The following is a 19,792-nucleotide window of genomic DNA, read 5'->3' on the forward strand; positions in this document are numbered from 1 at the left end:
TGTGTGTGGGGTTTGGGGGTTCAAGTGCGTGTGCCCGCATGCGTATGTGCCCGCGTGGGGCCGACTCCCTCCGTGGCACAGCCCTGGGATTGGGTCCCAGAGGTCCCCGTTGCAGGGCCCAGGCTAGGGTGGAAGGTGGTTCTGAGCAGCCCTGGTGGGAGACCCAGGGCTAACCCTAACCCCGGGCACAGCAGCGCCAGCTGAGGTGGGAGGGGCTGCGGGAGGGGAGGGGCTGGGAGGCAGGACTGAGCTTGCCCAGCAAATGCGAGTTGGGCACAGCATCCTCACCCCTCTGCCTCCTCCACTCCTTCCTTCCCTGCCCTCTACTGCTTCCCTGGGTCTCCATCTCCACCTCTGTGCTTGGGCTCCCCTCTCGGTCTGGTCTCTCTGGCTGACTCCTTCAGTCTGGATTTTGGCCATCAGTCCCTCTTCTCTGGCCTTTTCTTTTCTTTTTTTTTTTAAGATTTTATTTATTTATTTGACAGACAGGCAGAGAGGCAGGCAGAGAGAGAGGAGGAAGCAGGCTCCCTGCTGAGCAGAGAGCCCGATGTGGGACTCGATCCCAGGACCCTGGGATCATGACCTGAGCCGAAGGCAGAGGCTTTAACCCACTGAGCCACCCAGGCGCCCCTCCTCTGGGTTCTGTCTCCCCGCCTCTCGCCTCTGTTGTTCTCTGTGGCTCTCCTCCCCCAGCCCCCAGCCTCACCCCTGTTCAGACTCCCTCTTCACTCAGCTCCTGTCTCTGCTCCACAGTCCCCTCCCTCGCCCGCCCTCTCCCTGTCACCAGCGTGCACCTCTCCTCCCTGAGCTTCTGTGGGGCCCCAGCTCGGCTCAGCCTGCCGTCTCTCTTCCTTGGGAAGGCAGGCGGCGGCAGCAGCCAGCAGAGGCCCCGCAGGATGACAGCCGAGCCGAGCGTCCCTCGGAGCTGTCACCGAGGAAATCACACACCAGCGCCTGAAATTCAAATTAGAGTTTTGCTGAAGCTGCTAAAACTCATCAAATACTATCTTTGAAGTCCCCTAGCAGGCTGGTCATCGCTCTTTAAAGAGTCCCTGTTGGAAATGAGAGGGTGGCCAGAGGGTGTGTGGGTGGGGCCACCATGCCAGGCCCTGGGAGAGCAGTCCCCACATGCCCAGCCTCCAGGGGTCACCCTCTGGGGCCCTCCTCAGAACATGCTGCTGGATCAGCCACCAGCCTCACCAGGCCCCCCACTACTCCCGGGGGCACCACTGAACCATGGGCTTCTGGAAACCAGGGCCTAAGCATCAGGAAGGAGCCTGGTGCAGAGAGAGCCCAAGGCCTGGGGCTCTCCACAGACTCTGCTTCAGGGCCCTTGGCTCTGTGCTACTCCCTAGCTGTGTGCGTGACCTAGAGCAAGGGACCACCGCCCTGGGTCCCCTCTGCAAGCTGAGATGAGCGTTTTTGCCCACAGAGAGTGATGGGAGGGAAGCTGCTGTTACATGAGTCTCGCCTGCACACCAGTGCTGCTCAGTGAATGCCATTCCTCTAACAACAACAGCAGCCCGGAGGGCCGGCGACCGTCATCATGGAACCACAGATGCTTACGCGCCATTCCCTCTGCCTGCCTGGAGTCATCCGGCCTTCCAGAAGGGCCTCCCTGAGGACAGGCAGTTTTCTGTTCAGGAGCTTTCTAATAAAAGTCCCTGACACCCTACTTCCCATATCTATGACAGGTGACCCCTGGGAAGGTGGAAAGTAACAGAGTCGGACAGAAGATTGGGCCCTGAGGCCCTCGTGGGTGAGAGAGAGAGGCCTGCCCAGGAAGGAAACAGTGCCCAGGAGAGGGCGGCAGGCTTTTTTTGCCCCGGCCCCCTGCCTGGCACTTAAGAAAGATGGGGTCCCCAGCTAAGCCTGCCTGCAGCCCTGGGCTTTCCAGGACAGGCAGCTCACAGAAGGCGTCTTGGCAGAACCGGCAACATGTGGCAAGCCCACAGGTGCTGGCAGAGCCACTGGTGCCACCGTCTTGAGGTGGGAACCTGCGGGAGCCATAGGAGCACACTCCAGGGTCTGCAACCCAGTGGAGAAACAGGGCCTGGTGAGGACGGGTCCCTGTGATAGGTTTTGCGATGGCAGAAGTTCCGAAGACTGAGCAACAGGAAGACACATCTCACCCAGATGTGGGAACCAGAGAGGGCTTCTGGAGACCAGCAATTTGAGTCGGCTGAGGCTGAGTTCCCCGGACAGAGGGACGGGGCAAGGGAAGAGGAGCACACCAGGCTAGGGAGCACAGTGGATGACGGGGGCAGGCGGACTGGAAGTTCAGAGTAACTGTTGCTCTGAGTGGGGATGTGGGGGTGGTGAGACCCTCACCTGGAGAGGAAAGCAAGAGCCAGGGCACAGAACTCTTGGGGGGGAATTGACCCAGAAGAGATTCCCAGTGCTTCCTGAAAATTCCCTCTTACAGGATTTGGGGGCTACATTCAGCCTAACGAGCCCCCCCCCCCAGGTTAGCCTCTGCTACACTCCACGTGCCTTTGCAAGTGCTGTGTGAATTAGGGCCGCCCATGGAGGAAGCGGCCCTCGGAGCCTCCTCAGCCCGAGCGCCCAGCAGGCTCCAAGCTCCCCCAGTACCCAGGCCGCCATCGCTGGCCAGGCTACCCGAGCCACCGGCTCTGAGGCCTCCGTGACCAGGGCAGGCCAGGGACTTGTCAGAGAAGGACACTCCTGCTCAACAAGGGGAGGCCTTGGTCACACAGGAGGGAGAGGCAAGGCCAGAGCTCAGAGCCCAGACTCCCCAGGCTTTCGACTTAGCCGCCTGGGCCTCAGAAGACGCACAAGGTCCTCAGGATCCTCCTCAGTGGTCGAGGCCACTGACTGTCCCCTGTTGGTGCCTCTATCCCGTGCCTGCTGTGGGCCGGGCCCCGTGCTGTGTGTTTGGGACGAGGCATGGCTATTCAACAGCGTCTGACCCACATCAAGGCCCCCCGGGCTGGCTGGGATGCCGGGGATGGGTGGGCGCTGTGCAATCCGACCGAAAGAGGAGGCGGCCACGCGGGAAGCAGGTTTGGGCCTCCGCCCCGGGCTCCCGTCTCCCCAGCGGCCCAAGGGGACTATTGGAACCATTGCCTAGGGTCCCCCATCCCACCCTCTGGGGTGCTCCCTGAGCCTGTGTGTGTGCGCACGCCCGTGCACGCCCGCGTGTGCCCGCGTGTGCACAGCCTGCGTGTGTGATGAGCAGGAGCGGCTGACAAGCGCCCCAGGTCTATTTCAGGGGCCGTGAAAGCTCCGTGTTTAATGGCTGGAGCCACAGTGGTCACGGCTGTCATCGGGGATTTCACGGGCTCGTTTACATCTTTAGCTTCTTCCTTCTGAGACGACTTCATCATCCCGGGCCGCCCCCCCCTCCCAGCCCCTCAGCAGCGGTGGGGAGAGGAGGTGGGGCCCGGAGTGCTAAGCTCCACGTTGGGGTTCAAAGCTCTGGTGGTGGGGACAGGCTGACAGAACAAGCCCAAGGCCAGACCGAGGGCCTGGGGCAGGGCTTCTGGCAGGGTCCAGGGTCAGAAATGCTCCAGCCAGAATACGGAGCACCCCCCCCACCACCACCCTGAGAGCCAGAGGGGGGGCTAGTCTGAAATGTGGAGATGGGATCGCGTGCGGGAGGCGAGATCCAGACGGAAGCCCAGAGGTCAGGAACTGCTGAGGGGACACAGAAACGGCACCAGGAGAGCCTGAGAGAGTCTGGAGGGGAGGCGCCATGGGTTCCCAGCTGCCCTGGGGGCCTCGGCTCCTCCCTGCCCCTGCCCACCACCCCGCTCTAGCCCCACCCTCCAGGGGAAGCTGCTCAGAGGCCCAGGGCTGCTGCGGGGAGGGGGTGGGCCGGAGTTGCTGGTCCCGGCCAAAATCTGGCTGAAGGGAGCTGACCTCCAGCCAGAACCAGATTACAGCCCCAGAGGCTAAGACACCAGTCGGGATCCTGGAATTCTTGGCTCACAGCAGACACTAACCTGCTGGTGCCTTTGAGCAATCACTGCCCACCCCCCCACCCCCGCCTTTATACAGTGGCCGAACGTAAGATGCCCCAGTTTGCTGCATGGCCACACAGGGATTCACCTTGCTCTGGCCGGAGCCAGGAAGGAGTGAAGCAGTGTAGGCGTCCAGCACGTGCCCGGCACGCGTGAGAGTCCACCGCAGCCAGCCGTCAGGACAAGGAGGAGGACAAAGGGGGTGAGTGCCGGGGACCTGGGGGGCCCTCACCCAGACTTCAGGGCTTCCATTCAAGGAAGGCTTCAAGGAGGAGGTGAGCCTGAGCTGAGACTTGTGGGAGAAGTAGAGGCTAGGGCAGGATGCCAGGAGGAAGGAGGAGCGAGCGCGTGCAAAGGTCTGGAGGAGAGAGAGAAGAGTATGAGATGTAGCCCCAGAGAAAAGCAGAAGCCAGAACCACAACGGGCTTGGCTTTGCAGGCCGAGGAGCGGAGCCTTCTCCTGGGGCAGTGGGCTCGCTGCACGTGATGTTCCGCGTGCAGAAAGGTTCCCCTGGCCGTGGGAGTGGGAGTCGGGCTGGAGGTAGGGAAGCAGAGGCCAGAAGAGGGGGAGGGGGTTGGAGTTGAAGAGGGAACAGATGCAGTGGACTGTCCAGAGCGGGCACCGGGCCTGGTGGCTGGGTGATTCCCGGGGCTTCTCAGGAGGAGGCATCAGAGAGTCTGTGGCCAGGCCCTGAGGCCAGAGCTGGAAGGCTGTCTCCAGCCAACCCCTCATCAGCACTCCCTCCACAGCCCGGGCCTGTCACCGGGAGCCCCAGGAAGCATCCCCTCAGAGAGGCGCCTGATGGACCTGTCACCACAGTGCCATCCCGCCTAGCCGGCCCCTCACACTGGCGGGGTAATCTGCTTTTACCGGAACATTGTCCTTCAGCCTCCCCCAGCTCCGGGCTCAGAGCAGGGAGGGAGGGGCGCGGAGGGCTGAGAAGCTGCTTTCTTCCCTGAACAAATGACCTTGGGCCAGGAGCTGGAACAGCCTCGCTAGAATTCAAACAGCCTGCGCCCCAAGCAGCCCGGGCCTCTCGGTCCCCCTTCCACTTGCATCCCGGGGAGTAAATGTGCTTTGGGGACAATTCCAAATCAAACTAGGCCCTTGGGAGCTCCTTCTAGGTGACCCTAATCCACTGAGGCTCTCCAGCTTCCAAATTACATCCTGTCTCCTTTCCAAGAAACTGCTTCCAGGGGGTTGTCTGGCTCGAGGGGGGACAAACCCAGATTTGAGGGTCTGATACCCTTGGGTTTACCTCTGTTTGGCTGCTTCCTGGCTGGCTGACCTTGGACAGCTTGCTCTCCCCCTCTGGGCCTTCTGGGAGCCTAGTGTAAGAGGCACCATACCCCTAAAGACTTGGAATGGGGTTATTGGAAGGGAGGGGAACTGCAAAGCATCCAGCCCACCACAGGTACCCCTCAAAGGATGACCCCCTATTTCCTCCTGCCCCGCTGGGGAGCAGGACAGAGATTCCCCCACCCTGCCTGGCTCCAAGGCTGACTGTGAGCAAACCCACGGTCCTGCCCCATCTCCATGTTCCAGCTGCTTCACAGTGAGATGGTCTTGGGGGTCGGGGGAGCAGTGGATGAGGAGCCGGGCAGCTGGGTCTGGTCCCACATTTGCTGCTGGCTGTGTGACCTTGGGGATGTCAGTTGCCCTCTCTGGGCCTGTGCCGACTCCCTTCCTCCATCACCATGCTGTTTAGCATTCCTTCCTTTTGACCCTTCCTTAGCTTCTTGGGAATTCCCACCCACAGCCTGGAAAGAACCTATTTCAGGTCAGACAAGCAGTTCCCCGAGAGCTGCCCCCTCCCCCTGTCCCGACAGGACACTGCCTGGGCTCAGAAAACGTGGATGGGAAGGAATGGGGCGGAGGTGGGATAGGGGTTCTTTGCTCCTAGAACAGAGGAGAACCTGTTCTCCGGAGGCGGCAGGGGTGGGAAGATGGGGGTTGGGGGGCGCTATCGGAGCAGCAGCACTAGGGCAACAGCCCTGGGTCCAGCTCAGCGATCTGGCTGCGCAGTGACCAGGATGGCCTCTAATGCATGGCCGGGGCTTCCCCTGGGTCGCGGTGACTCGTGACGGTAACAGCGGCGGTGGTGTCTGGAAAGGTGGCCTCCGTGTGGTCCTGACCCTGGCTGTCTTCTGTCGTCAGACCTTCCCCAGCTGCTGCCCCTCCCAGTACACCCTCTGCCTCAGCCGCTTTAATGAAAATCAGGCAGAGATCTTTAGAGCTGCTTAGCATTTCAATACTTTCAATAATGGGTATTACCAAGTCACCCTCCCCAAACTCTTCCTCTGCTCGGGAGAAGTGCCACCGCCACCCGCCCACCTCCCGCCCCGCCCCCACCCCGCCGGCACACCCACACAGCCCTGGGCTCCCCACCCAACAGGCCCTCACACTCTGGGCCCCCCTCCCTGTCTCCCTGCTTCCCTCTCTCCTCCGTCTCTCTCCCGCAAATACCCGCAAACACAGAGCGCTGTTCCCATCTGTCAGAATGCTGATGTGGGCTCATCTCCTCCGACAAGGCAGAATGATGATAAGGTTATTTTTTAATATCAGGGATATTAATACCCCTCTTTCTGATAATGAGCCATGGCTGATCCCTCCTGCTCCCTGAGGGAGGTCTTCGGGTTGGGGGGCGGCGCGGAGGTGGGGGGAGAGTGGGGGCGAGGCTGAGATCGATGCAGGGGGGCCTACTGCGCACCAGGAACCCCTTCGATCTTCATAACATGAAGGCGGGGGGGGGTGTCCCCCTTGGACAGTCGGGGTCCTGAGGCTCAGACAGGGGAAGTGATTTCCTGAAGCCACAGAGCGCACAGCGGGCGTCAGGCCTGGGATCCCAGCCTGGTCTGACTGGAGCCCACACTCTTTGTTGGTCCCCCAATACATGTAGGGACTCTCCCCCACCTGCTGCCAGGGGCCCCATCCTCCTAATACTCCATAGGGAGGGTCCCTGCTCCATGCCATGGTCAAGTTGAGAAGTCAGGCCCCGTTTGGCCCCGTTTGGCCCCGTTTGGCCCCGGCCCTATAATCCAGCCTTCCCACAGGGTTCGAGGCCCTGCAGACCCCAGACTGGGCAGAACCTCCCTGCCCCATCCCTTGTGGTTTCCCAGGGGTGGTCTCTCCTTGCAGCCATGAGCCCCTTTACCTTCCCCCAGAAGTCTGAGGGGCTTAGGGAAGGGTCAGCACAGCCTCCCGTTAACCCACAGATCAGTAACCGACCTGGCCTCTGCTTTCTCCCTCCCTGAAACTAAGCCCAAGTTCTGAACTTTCCCCTATTCTGAGCACCCACGACTCTCCCCACTTCCGGTGCCTCACGACTTCGCTCCTGGGCTCTGGAAACACGGATCTGAGTTCGAATTCCGAGCCCACGACTTAGTGACTTTGTCCTCTAGGACAAATATGTCACCTGCCCGCATCCCTGATTATTCTCACTTATAAAATCTAGATAATAATAGAACCTACTTCAAAGGGCTGTTGTTAAGATGAACAGGTGTAATGAACATTGGTCCCTGTCATCCTAGATGTTGGGAACACTTAGAGACCTTCCCCCAGGCTGAGCAGCCCCCCGGAGAGGTAGCAGGTTTGCCTGTAGTCACATAGGCAGTTAGTGGCAAAGGGAATCTAGCTTTAGTTCCAGGCCTGGGCAGGGCTCAAAAGGGAGCCAGGGACGGGGCGAAGAGTCCTTACAAAGGGCTGCGCATGCGCCGGTTGTTGCAGGTTCGGGCCCACGAGGAGCAGAGGCAGTCCCCCTTCTCACAGGACTGTGGCTGGAGTCAAGGAATCAGACACGCAAAGGCAGGATTCCGAACTGAGCCGAGGGTGCCAATGGAAATGGGCAAGTTTCCGCGAGAGCACCGATCCCGGCCAGGGCTCAGGCGTGGCTCTCTGAGGATGGACAGGGGGTACAGAGGTAGGAGAATGTTCCAGAAGAGAGACTTGAGGACAACGTCTGTATGCAAGAGGGGGCATGGTACATTCAAAAGAACACAGAAGGGGAAGAGCAGGTGCCTGGAGAGATGCCGGGGTCCACGTCACCTGGACTGGGCTTTGCAGGTATGATAAGGATTTGGGTCTTTTTCCAGAGAGAAGGGTGGAAGGGTCTGGAAAGTCTCCCCTCAGGGGAGGGGAAGGTGTGGGGCAGCAGCTGACCATGATCTTTGGCACTGAATGGCTTTCTGGCTGCAGTGTGGGCCGTGACTGGAGGGACCCAGGGAGGGTGCACGATGTCAGTCCCCCAGGTGACGGGTGGCTATGGTGAGGAGCAGATGAATTCGAGGTATGTTTTGGTGGTAAAAATCAAAGGATTTGGGGTGTCCAGGATACTCGGCTGATGGAGAAGGAGGTACCGGAGAGAAAGTTCCGTCTTCTGACTTGTGCGGCTGTCTACCGACGAGGATGGCGGCTGAGACCAGGCACGGGCCAGAGAACCGTGCGGCGTGGGTCTGGGGCAGGTGGTGTGTGAGGGGCGGGGAAGGTGAAAAGAATAGAGGAGGGACGGAGAGAGAAGAGCAGGAGAGTCTGTGGAATACACCATTCCTTCCAGAAGTTTCCTGGGTGAGGGTAGGAGAGAGTGAGACAGCATGGGCCAGGCGAGTGAGGGACAAAGAGATGGTTTGGTTTCTCGGGGCAGGAAAGACTTGCACACCAGCAGTAAGCAGCCCAGGGCTCGGAGGCCCATCCCAGTGGGGTCCACCCCCCCTCTCCCCCATTTTCTGCTGTCTCTGGTGGCTCCAAACTGTGGAAGTGATTGATTATATGTAAACAGGAGGAAGCAATTAGTCTGTGCATGCCTGGCCATTAATAAGCCTCTTAGGTATTTATAACAACACCTCATTTACCCTCCAACCCCAGAACAAACATCCTGAGAGCAGCCAGAGCTACCTAAAGAGAACTCTAGCCACCACATCCCTGACACTAAGCTTGGGCTCCGCTCACAAGGGAGACCCTCGCTTAGAGCCCACGGAGTCTTACTCTACGGACAATTCTAATAGCGTTCCGTTTTCTCAGTCCACGCCAGAAGCAGCAGTTCAGGAGGCTGGAAACTGGTAGAGGCAGGAGCCTAGCAGCAGAGAGAAGGTAGCAGATAGCCAGGGGGTCCTGGGAAGATGGGGTCACACTAGGGAGGCAGAGAAGCCCTGGGGTCATGCTGTGGTCCAGGAGGCCATTCAGCCCGCCACCGTGGTGCTGGAGGTGCCTCTGCCCCCCACTGTCCTGCCATGAGCGGCTGGATGGACGAACTCATCTTAAAGTCCTTTCCCACATCAATAGTCGAGGATTCTTTATTCATAGGGATGATTCTGGGCCACTGAGCAAGGGCTAAATTACATTCAGTATTTTCTGCTTAAAGAGGACTTTTTTTTTTTTTTTGGAAATATTTTAAATTGTAAATTTTATTTTAAGTTTTCCTACAGTTTCTGAAATATTCCCTTATGTGGAAAGGGATTTTGTAATTGCCTAGTTAATTATCTGCCTCCCCGCTAGGCCGAAGTTCTGCGAGCACGAGGACCATGTCCGTGTGGCCCCAAAGTGTTCACCCCAGCACCTGGCACGGTGCCCTGGGAGGGGTTCAGCACAGAGTTGTTAAATTAGCAAATTGATTAGTAAATTAACATTGTATACCGGGCAACAGTCACTCAACAAATACATTATGATGTTCGATATGGCCTATTTCTTGTTACTTTTGTAATACGGCTACTAGAAAAAAAACAAATTACAAATGTGGCGCGTCAGATCTATTTCGATCTGACAGGTTTGTCTTGGGCTTTCCTGCTCTGGCTCTAGAGGCAACATACAAAAAGTAAACACATTCCCCGTCTTCGGGTGAATCTTTCCTATGTCCCATGAGCTACTTCCTCCCTCGTGTTTTGGGGGTCTGCCTCCTCTCCAGCCTGCAAGCACGTTCCTGGGTGGGGTCCCGTGTCCAGTGGAGTGCCAGCACCGCGTTCCCTCCATGCCCGTTACAACTTGGGAAAACAGGCGCAGTGGGCACATTACAGATTGGAACACTGAGGCCCTAAGGGAGAAGTAACATGAGCCTCATGCTAGGAATCTGGCTCTTCCCAAGACCTCCCAGATTTCCATCCTCCAGCCTGGAGACAAGACAACATTTCTATATGCACAGGTGAGGAATGGGCCCCCCTCCAGTCCCCTGACAGTAGAGGATGAGAGGGGCCGTGGGGCGGGCTTCTCTGCAGGAGTCTGGGTGAGACAGCCTGGGGCAACAGGATATCCTGCGCAGGGGTTAGGGTGGGTGAACCACGAACCACTGTCCCCACTGGGAGCACCCACACCCACCCACCTCCTGCCAGAGCATCTCTTGTACTTGTTCCTGAAGGGGCGCCCTGTGGAGTGCTTCCCTTGGGGTGTGGGACTGCCCAGAGCCAGTCCCGTCCTCTCAAATACAGGAGCGCCTTCCCAACCCAGATCTCATGATGGGTTGCCAAGCACATGTGCACCTGTGAACTCACGTGAGCCTCATAGCAAGCCTTTGAGCTGGTGCACACCCTCATTACACCCCTCTGGTCGGAGAAACTGAGGCTCAGAAAGGTGAAGTGAGAAGAACTACTCCGGAGAGGGTATTTCTCCCAGGAAATGGAGAGTCTCATGGGGCTTGCATCATGTTCCCTTCAACCTCCCTTCCCACTCAGGACAGAGAAGTCCAAAGGCCGGGGGTTGGGGGAGGAACCGTGAAGTGGGAGAGGGAGTCAGAGGCTGTCCTGCTTGGCCAAGTTCAGCTGTCCCCACCCTACCCCCACCTTGCCTGCTCCGCTGGAGCGAGATCCCAAGGGACCCCACATGCTGGTGGGAGAAGGTGACGTGAGCACTGTTCAGTTTCACCCCGTGGAGAGTGAAGGTCAAGCCCATTTAGCAGGGCTGGCTAGCACACCTGCACGGTGTTCAGAAGGCAAACTGTCCTGCAGCCCAGAAACGGCTTTAGCAATGGCGGCCTCAAGCACTTGGCCAGAGAGGCATGGGCTCCTTGGAGGGTTTCTCACTCATTCACTCACTCAGCAAAAGTTTCCACGGCACCCAGCCAGGACCCTTCATGGCCAACTGCCCTCGAGAGGCTCAGAACCCAGTCGGGGAGGGGAGGCAAGCTAATCACAACCATCCCAGTTCCCACCCGTGCACCTCACATAGTTGTATGTGTCCCCAAGAATCTCACTTCCCTTGCCTTTGAAATGGGGAAAAAGCAGGGATCAGAGGAGAGAAGGGATGCAGAGTCCAGCCTGGGAGATGGGCTGGTGGTGACAGAGGCGCTAGGGAAGCTCCCCCGCTCCCCAGCTGCCCTGCCTGCCTGACCACTCAGGAGAGGAGAGAAGGCATCTTATTCCCAAAGGCTCTGGTGAGACACCCATTTCTTTAGGAGAAGGGTCTGATGGCTCTGATGGCTTCTTTCTTCCCACTGGCGGGTGGGCAAGTTGCATCTTTGCCACACAAGACAGGCAGAGTGGAAAGGGTGGGAGGGAGAGACCCGGATAGGGCACACGGGGGCTGGGGCATCCTGGGAGTTTTGGAGAGCGAGGAGAGGACTGAAAGCAAGCAGCTCTTACCCCGCAGAATTCCGGTGAAATGCAGTTCTAATTTCGCTAAAGAAGATTCAGAATATGGAGCAGACCCGTGACAGAGAACGTCCCCCCATGCTTCAAGGAGTCCCCAGCTCCAAAAGACTGCAGTACGGGTAGAACCCAGGTTCAGCAGGCTCCACCTGGACCTGGAAATGCAGAACCCCAGCCCCCAGCAAAGCCTCCTCCCATGAGTAAATATTTCTGGGAGCCCCGGCTGGGATAGGCAGTGCCCATGAGTACTGGTGACTGCATCCTGCACTCTCCGTGCAATTTTCTGCCCCGTGGTGCCCACGCGCCCAGTGCCCCACAAGCGAGGTGCCAGCCACGAACTCTTCCATCTGAGGAGCCTGCAGGGAGGTCTGGAGTCCTAGGAGCTGTGGCCGCTCCACCACGGGCTTGCCCACACTGCGTTGTTATGAAAACGTTTGCATTAGCTGCCAACTTTAAATATTAGCAGAGAGCACATAAAAATTCCAGCTATAAAATCTCTCTTGGAAGCACAGAAAATCGGATCCCCCTCCCTAAAGCGATGTGAACTGGAGCTGGGGAGACCCCCCCCCCTCCCGCCACAGTGGGTTTCATCAGGATGCCTGCCTGTCTCATGTGGGCATTTGAGTTTGCCTCTCCGGGTCTGGTCCAATCTGCTCCCTCTAACCCCCACCCCCTTCACAGCATCCCCGAACAGCCTTTTGCTAGTGTCTGCTTGAATGCCTCTGGTAACAGGGGGCTTACTACATCTTTGAGGCAGTTGGTCTGAGCAGTTGGTGCTAGGAAAGCACCTAATCTGAGCTACCTTCCCCCTTTGTGTCACTAAGAAAGATGCACGGGAAAGAAGTGGGTGTTAGAATCCAGTGGATCTGGATCTGAGCTCCTCTCTAGCATGTAACCAGCTGTGTGGTGCAAGCGAGCAATGCTCTTTCTTCACTTCGGTTTCCTTAGCTGCATGGCTGCTGCAGGACTGTGAGACTCAAAGCAGAGCAAATTTATAAAGCGCCTAAAGCAGGGTCTGGCACGTCCTCCCCCAATGGTCTTGATCATTCTATGCAACCTCCAGCCAGGGGTCCAACCAGCTCTTCCCGGTGAACTTGGAGGCTGGGAGTGCAGTTGGAGAGCTAAGGAAAGGTCTATGCCAGCTAAGTCACAGGCAGAGTCCCAACTTGTCCTGGGGGTACCAACACTTGAGGGCCAGTCCCCCAGGAGCTGCAGGTCTCTTATCTGCCTCCTAGACAGCTTGACCCTCCAGGTGCTCAGGTGGCAAGCAGGGCCCAGGGAGGGAGCCCCCACATCCCCACGATCGGCACACAGACCGCAGCCTTCCCAGGACGGGATCCCTACTCCCGAGAATGGAACTGGAGGTGGGGAAGTCAGGGGAGGGAAAAGCAGGGAATGGTGATCACCATCATCTAGGAACAGCTGCCGTTACTGGGCACCTGGCAGTATGCCTGGCAGTATGCTGGACCCTTACCTGAGTCCTTGAATAGGATTCTCATAACAACCCTAGGACACAGAAACAGTTATTCCTGTTTTACAGATCTGGAAATTGAGGCTCAGAGAGGCTAAGAAACATGCCCAAGGCCACACAGCCAGGATTGAAAATCTTGTATGTCTGCACTCCCGACCACTGCACTCTACCGCTTCCTAAACTCGAGGTACCTTCCTCGCGCCCAGCCATTAGGCTGTGGAAGGGGCGAGGAGTTTTTACCCCAGCGTGCTTCTGAATTGCCCTTCGAGCCTCTGTGTCCGCGCACTAGTTAGGGGGCATCCAAATGTGTCACCGCGCGAGGCACTTTGGGCGCGTGTGTCTGAGGGTCATACGTGTGAGCGTGAGTGTGCGGGAGGACGCCTCGCCTCTGCGTGAGTGTCCACGCGGGGACTCCCCCGTCTGGCCCGCGCGTCCCGGTGTCGCGGGGAGCGTCCTGCCCTGCCCGCGGCTCGGCGCGCGGTGGCTCCGAGTCCACGTGCGGACGTGGGGCGCGGGGCGCGCGCCGCCCCCCGAAGGTGCGGGCGGGTGAGGGCGAGCGTGCGCACGTGCGGCGGCGGGGTCCGCGGGCCGGTGTCCGCCGTGCGGCTCCGTGTCCCCCACCCCCACCCCCGCCTCGGTGCTGATTGGCTCGGCGCCGTGACGGGTCGGCCCCCGCCCGGGGCGGCGGCGGCGGCGGCGGCGGCGGGCGCGGGTGCCCGCGTGTGCGCTGTGTGCCGGCGTGTGCGCCGGGGTGTGCGCCCGGCCGCCGGGTGTGCGGGAGAGCGAGGGAGCGCGCCGACGCGCCGGCCGCTGCGGCCGAGCTGGAGGGTGCGCGGCGCCCCCGCCCGCCCGGCCGGGCCATGGCCGTGGCCCCCGCCCGGGGCCGCCTGCCCCCCGCGCTCTGGGTCGTCACGGCCGCGGCGGCGGCGGCCACCTGCGTGTCCGCGGCGCGCGGCGAAGGTGAGCGGCGGCGGCGGCGGCGGGGCGGGGGCGGCCGAGGGGCCGGGGCGCGGTGCCGGCTGCCCGAGGCTCAACTTCCTTCCCCTCCACCAAAGGGGCTGGGATTCCCGGGTTGGGGGCGGGGTTGGGGGGGGCAGGAATGGCTCAGCGGGAGAGACCCGAGGTCAGGGGACCGTGCGATGGAGATGGGAACAGGGCTTGGGGGATAGGGAGCGGAGGGCTTGAGGATGGGGGACAGAGGCCCCCAGGGTCTGGGGGAGAGGAAGGGAGGATAGCACTGAGGGGTCCGAGCCCGGAGGAGAACTGAGGGTTGGACACTGGGGATGAGGGAACAGGACGGGGCACAGAAGACAAGAGGAGAGAGGGGACAGAGCAGGGGAAAGGACCAGGGGACCTGGCAGGGACAGAGAACAGAGGGACACAGGGATGCGAGCAGAGGTTCAGAAGGCTGCAGAAGAGGGCAGGGGTGGCATTGAGAAGGAGGACCAACAACTAAGGAGCAGAGAGCAGGACCAGGTTGCCGGAAGCCGGTGAGAGGGGCGGAGGGACAGGGCATGAGTCTCAGGTGGCCGGGCTACATGGCTGGGGAAGTCATGGCTGGAGGGGAGGGGCAGGAGGGTGGCCGTGGGAGGAGGGGACAGTGAGGAGCAGGCCCAGGGGCTGAGGCAGACAAGGTCCTTGAGAGCAGGGTCTTGTCCAGGGGCAAGGCCGGGGGCCATCCAGTCACAAGGGGAACCCAGGGGTGGGGGGTAAGAGCAGGAGTGTGGGCTGAGCAGTCAGGACAAAAAACGTCTGGGAGGTGACCTCCTGGCGGTGGGAGAGAGCAAGGAAAGCTGGGAAGAGACACCCATCAGGGTCCCCCAACATCCCGGGCCTCACATCTGCACGCATGCACACACGTGAGCGCACCCGCACACGCATACAATTAGCCCCACTGACGTCCAGGTCCAGCCCGGATGCCGCCCCGGGTTCTGTTCTGCACCCCGCCTCCCATCCCCCAGGATCTCCTCTGCTCCTGCAGCTCGGCCCAGAGGAGGCCCGACGTGTGCTCTGGGCAGGATCCGGGGGCTGGGGTCCTGGGGGCTGAGCTGTGTGCCCACCCCGGCAGGATGAACTTCTTGCACCTGCGAGGGAGCTCCAGAGCCAGTTTCCCTCATCCCCACTCGGCTACACCGAAGATCCACCCCCTCACGCATGAACAGCTCAGAAACGCACACGTGCACACATGGACTCACATCAGGATTTACACACATACACCCAAGCCTGTAGAGACTCACATTCATGGACGGCTCCCCACCTCCAGCATCGCCCACAGTCAGACCCAGAAGTGCAGCCAGGACACATGTGCGTAGACATGCCTGTGCACACGCATACATGTCCAGAAGCATGCCCAGGAAAATAGGCGCACCATGGGCGGTTACTCCATATATAAGAAGACCATCCAGCTTGCATTTACGCCCGCGGAAACACACGTGCATGTGATAAATGCACACGTAGAGGAACTCAGTCTCCAGGGGGAGAGGGACTGTGGCAGGGAAGCTGAGAGGTGAGGTAAGGCGGCAGGCGGAGCTGGGCTAGCTGGGGTGGCTGGGGACCGGGGACAGGTTCCTGGGCCACCAGAAGAGAATTGAGGTGGGAGCCAGGTGAATTGGGAAGAGGGTAGGATGGGGGTAGAGGGGCCTGGGGGAGGGGGACACTTTCTTACCAGCAGGATGCTGTGGGGTCCACATTGAGGCTCTGGGTTGTGGACCACACACCCTCAACTGCTTGCTTCAGTTATCTTCTCCAGGAAGGATGCAGCACCTTCCAGAATGGCAGACTGGCACCCCCCAGAGTCCCCTGGGGAGGTGACTTGGAGCAGACTCTCCTGCAGAAGGCAGGCCACTGGCCTGAGAAAGAGAGAGGACTTGTCCAGGGAGGGGGCAGCAGCTGGGGAAGAGGCAAGGTCCACAAAAGGAGGCAGGCGGGATGTCTTTGTCCTGGGCAGAGGGAGGCATCGTCCAAGGGCCAGTCCTCACCTGTCCAGCCAGTGCGGCAGAGTACCCACAGGGGGTCAGGGCTAGGCCATGCGGGCTGGACCGCCCGGGGCAGAGGTTCCGCAAAGGCCAGCCCTCCCTCCGGAAGGAGTCCCTCCCAGTATCAGTCCTGGGCTGGTGCAGTGCCAGGATTGGCCAGGGAGACTGTGGGCACTCAGAGAGGGGTTATCTGCTCCCAGCTGGGCTCCTGAAAAGTAGCAGTGCTCCAGCCTGGCCAGGTGCCCCCATGCCAGGTCCCTCACGGGGCAGGAGAGGACCCTACACCTGCAGCCGTGCCCCCCCCCAAGCCCGATCAGGCCCACAGCTGCTTATCACTCTCTGGTGTGGATTCTCTACCACATTGGGGTGATCGCTGAGGCATTCACATCCTGGCCGACGTCCCCTGGCCACCCGGATTCTCCAGCCTCACCATCACGCACTGCGTCCTCAGGGAATGTAAATCAATTTAAGTATTAGTCTCAGCGAAATGGAATGGGGGAAGGTGACGGTGCTGGAGAAAAAAAGAAATCGCATAATGCTTTCCACAGTGGAACAGGAAAGGCTTGGGAATTATCTGTGCTTCTCAGAGCAGGAGAGGGATCCGTTTGATCTCCTAGAACAGCCTAGGAGGGTAGGCCCAAGAGGGAGGCCTACGGACATCTTGCAGATGAGGAAACTGAACACCGAGGGGCCAAGAGGTTTGCTTCACTGAAGGCCCGGAGAGGCCATGAGTCCTCTCCTCGCACTGGTAAATGGGGAGATGGACCCAGAGAGAACTGACTTCACGGAAGGCACACAGACCTACAGGCCAGGAGTGCAGAAGAGCAGGAGAGAGCCTGGGCTGGGTGACCAGAAGGTTCTGCATTTCCAAGGGCACTCGGGGGGAGTGGGCTTCACGCTGGACTCGTCTCTAGGCCTGAAGCAATCTCCTGTGGGCCCGGAGCTTCCCGTGACCGGCATATACCGGCATATGCTGTGTCTCCTCCCCAGCCCCCAGGAGAGGGCATGGGAGGTGGGGAAGAAGAGGGACAAAGGGAGAGGAGAGGAGGGCAGGGACGGGGAAGCATCTGGAAGGAGTTGGAACAGGCAGCCCTAGAATCCTATAGCTTTTCCCGAATCCGATAGCATCGACTTTTGACTTATCTTAGGATGCTCCGGGCCCCCTGGCTGGCTGATCAAGAATCCGATGCAAATGTGGTGAGGTTTCCCAGGGCGGGAAGGACCTGGAAGGTGGGGTCCGCTGGCCGCTGCCCCTCCAGTCACGGTGCCCCAACGGAGAGGAGTCTGAGTGGTGGGCATTTACGCCGACCCTCCTGCGGTAGGGGCAGGTCGCGGCTGCGTGGAGAGCATGCAGCTCCGAGACCCCATCTGGAATGTGGGTTGGGATGGGGGAGCCCCCTAGTCCCCTGTCCCCATCCTCTCCCCCGGACTAGGCTCTGCTGGTCTGGGGGAAACTGCAGTGTGGCCCCTTCCCCCTCCCACCAGCCAGCAGGAGGAGAGAGCTTGCCTGACCCAGTTTTCTCTCCATTGCCTGAGAGGGAGGGAGGGAGGCGGGAAGGCTTCTCTGCCTGCGCCCCTGGCATGGGGCCGGCTGGGGAGGGGAGATCCTTCTGCGGACACTGGCTCTATCCCCCTGATCCCACCTGACCCCTGGGGACCCAGGGAGGAGGACAGAGGCCCCTCCCCTGGTTCTGCAAGCTCTCTCCAGCTGGCCTCTCCTCTGGGGCCCCTGACAATGGGGTAGGAGGGTAAGAGGAGGGAGAAAATCAGCAAATAAGAGCATCCTCACTCCAGCATTTCCTGAAGACGCTTGTCTCCATCTTTGAGGGGCAGGCGCCGAGCTGTGCAAATTCCAGGCAGAAGGACACCAGGCCTCCCTGCAGAAAAGTTCCAAGAGGGCCCCCGTGGGGTTAACCCTCTGGAACATGCCCCAGCTGGCCTAAGCGGAAGCCCATGGTTGTAGGCAGGGAGAGGGGGTCCGGGGAAGGGAGCGTGAAACGGCAACCATCGGGACCATGGAGCCAAGAGCCCTCTTGTACGCCCATCACCAGACAGAGCAAACGGGGCAGGGGCTCAGAGAGGTGAGGGGACTCACCAGAGGACACACAGCAGTGGAGATTCAAACCCCAGTTTCTTAACAGTTTAGCGCGCCTTCATCACCGTACAGTGAGTGGGTAGGTCTGAGGGACAAGGAGAGAGGCAGGAGGGACAGGACTTTGGGAAAGGGGATTAGCTTTAATAAGGCAGTGACTCCTGGCTTTCCGGTTTACTCTCTAGGTGTTGTTATCCCCATTTTACACGTGAAGCAACAGGGGCAGAGAAGCCAAGGTCACCTGCTACTATGTAGCTGGTCCGTGATCTGAGCCCGGGAGTGTCTGTCTCCAAAGGCAAGGTCTTCTCTGTTGTGTCACTGAGACTTCGTGGGGTCCCCTTTGGGGGTCAGGCTTAAAGTAGGCTTGCCTTTCAGGCCAGCGCTCCTTCGCGGCCGCAGCGGTTTGCGCTCAGGTGCTATTTCCTGGGCTCAGGCTGCTGGAACTGGCATCTGCGGAGGCTTCTGCGGGTGTTGTGGATGCCAGCCCGTCTGGCTACCCCGGTGGGGCTCCGAGCACGTTCCTGAATGTCCCCAACGCCCAGTGTCTTCACTGGTGAAACAGAGACAGGAGTCACCACCTCGCGGCAACCGTTGTGGTGCAGGGAACGGATGGGAGGCTTCTAGAGCGCCCCTCGCAGAGCTCAGTGTACAGTAGAGGCTGAGAGGCAGCATTTCCCGCTCTAGGTGCCCCCACCCCCACATCAGATGTGCTCAGAGGATGGAGTAGGTGCCAGGCATCTCCCGAGGGACACTGGTGATTGCAGAGCTGGGCTGGTCCTCCTGTGGGAGGTATGACCTTGAGAGGCGAAGCTTGCTGGGTGCTTTTGAATGCCGTCGTGTCCCATGAGTGAGACCAGCATGAGGCTGTCTTAAAGACACCCTGTGAGACAGGACCCACCGTCACGCTCATTTTTCACAGGAGGAAACTGAGGCTGGAGGGTGGGGACTTGTGCAGGGACACACAGCTGTACGTGGCAGGGCTGGGAATCTGGCCCAGGCCTCCCGGATTCCTGAGCCCATCTCTTAGCCATTCCACTGCATCGCCAACCAGGCAAGCCCGGCTCTTGGGGCACCTTATGTTGTGGGGGTTTGGAAAGTCACATTTGGGCCAAGGTGGTGGGAGATGGCTTCAGGTAAGAGGGACAACTTGAACCAGACCCGGAAGGAGAAGGGAAGTGAGGCGTGAAGCTGGCGTGTTCAGGAGCGAGAGCAGACCAGCATGTCCAGGTTGGGCTGCACTGTGGGACTGGGGAATGGTATCCTAGGGCCTGATGTTCTCTCCTCTCCTGTTTTACAGTGAACTTGCTGGACACGTCCACCATCCACGGAGACTGGGGCTGGCTCACATATCCAGCTCACGGGGTAGGTGACCCGCAGCGGGGCCCGCATCACCCTCTGTGAGCAGAGAAATGCTGTGACTCAGGGTCTTATCATCAGATCAAAAGGAAGCAGATGCCCAGAGAGGTGTAGTGACTTACCCAAGGCCACACAGCAGTTAGAAATAGAGCTGCTGATTCCTTCTCTCCCTTCCTCCCTCCCGTTGTGCCTTCCTTCCTTTCTTTATGCAGACCTTTGGGATTATAGAACCAACCCTGCTACAGAGCTCCCAGTTCTTAAGCCTAAGGCCACTAGGTGTGGAATCCGTACATCTGTGTTCTGGGCCTCCAGATTCATATGGGCCCCAGCCAGGCATGTCACCCCTT

General features: G+C 59.6%; 1 protein-coding gene across 1 annotated transcript in view; it reads left to right on the plus strand.

Annotated features, from left to right (window-relative positions):
- The first annotated feature begins 19,370 nt into the window (after positions 1-19,370).
- The window catches only part of EPHA8 (EPH receptor A8), a 30,125-nt gene continuing 29,703 nt past the window's right edge, over positions 19,371-19,792 (plus strand). The window contains exon 1 of the mRNA XM_004741580.2: positions 19,371-19,451. The gene's annotated coding sequence lies outside the window, so the exon portion shown is untranslated. The remainder of the gene's footprint in view (positions 19,452-19,792) is intronic.

The sequence above is a fragment of the Mustela putorius genome, unplaced genomic scaffold (genome assembly GCF_011764305.1).
Source record: "Mustela putorius furo isolate JIRA1106 unplaced genomic scaffold, ASM1176430v1.1 tig00003853_pilon_pilon_pilon, whole genome shotgun sequence".
Taxonomy (NCBI): domain Eukaryota; kingdom Metazoa; phylum Chordata; class Mammalia; order Carnivora; family Mustelidae; genus Mustela; species Mustela putorius.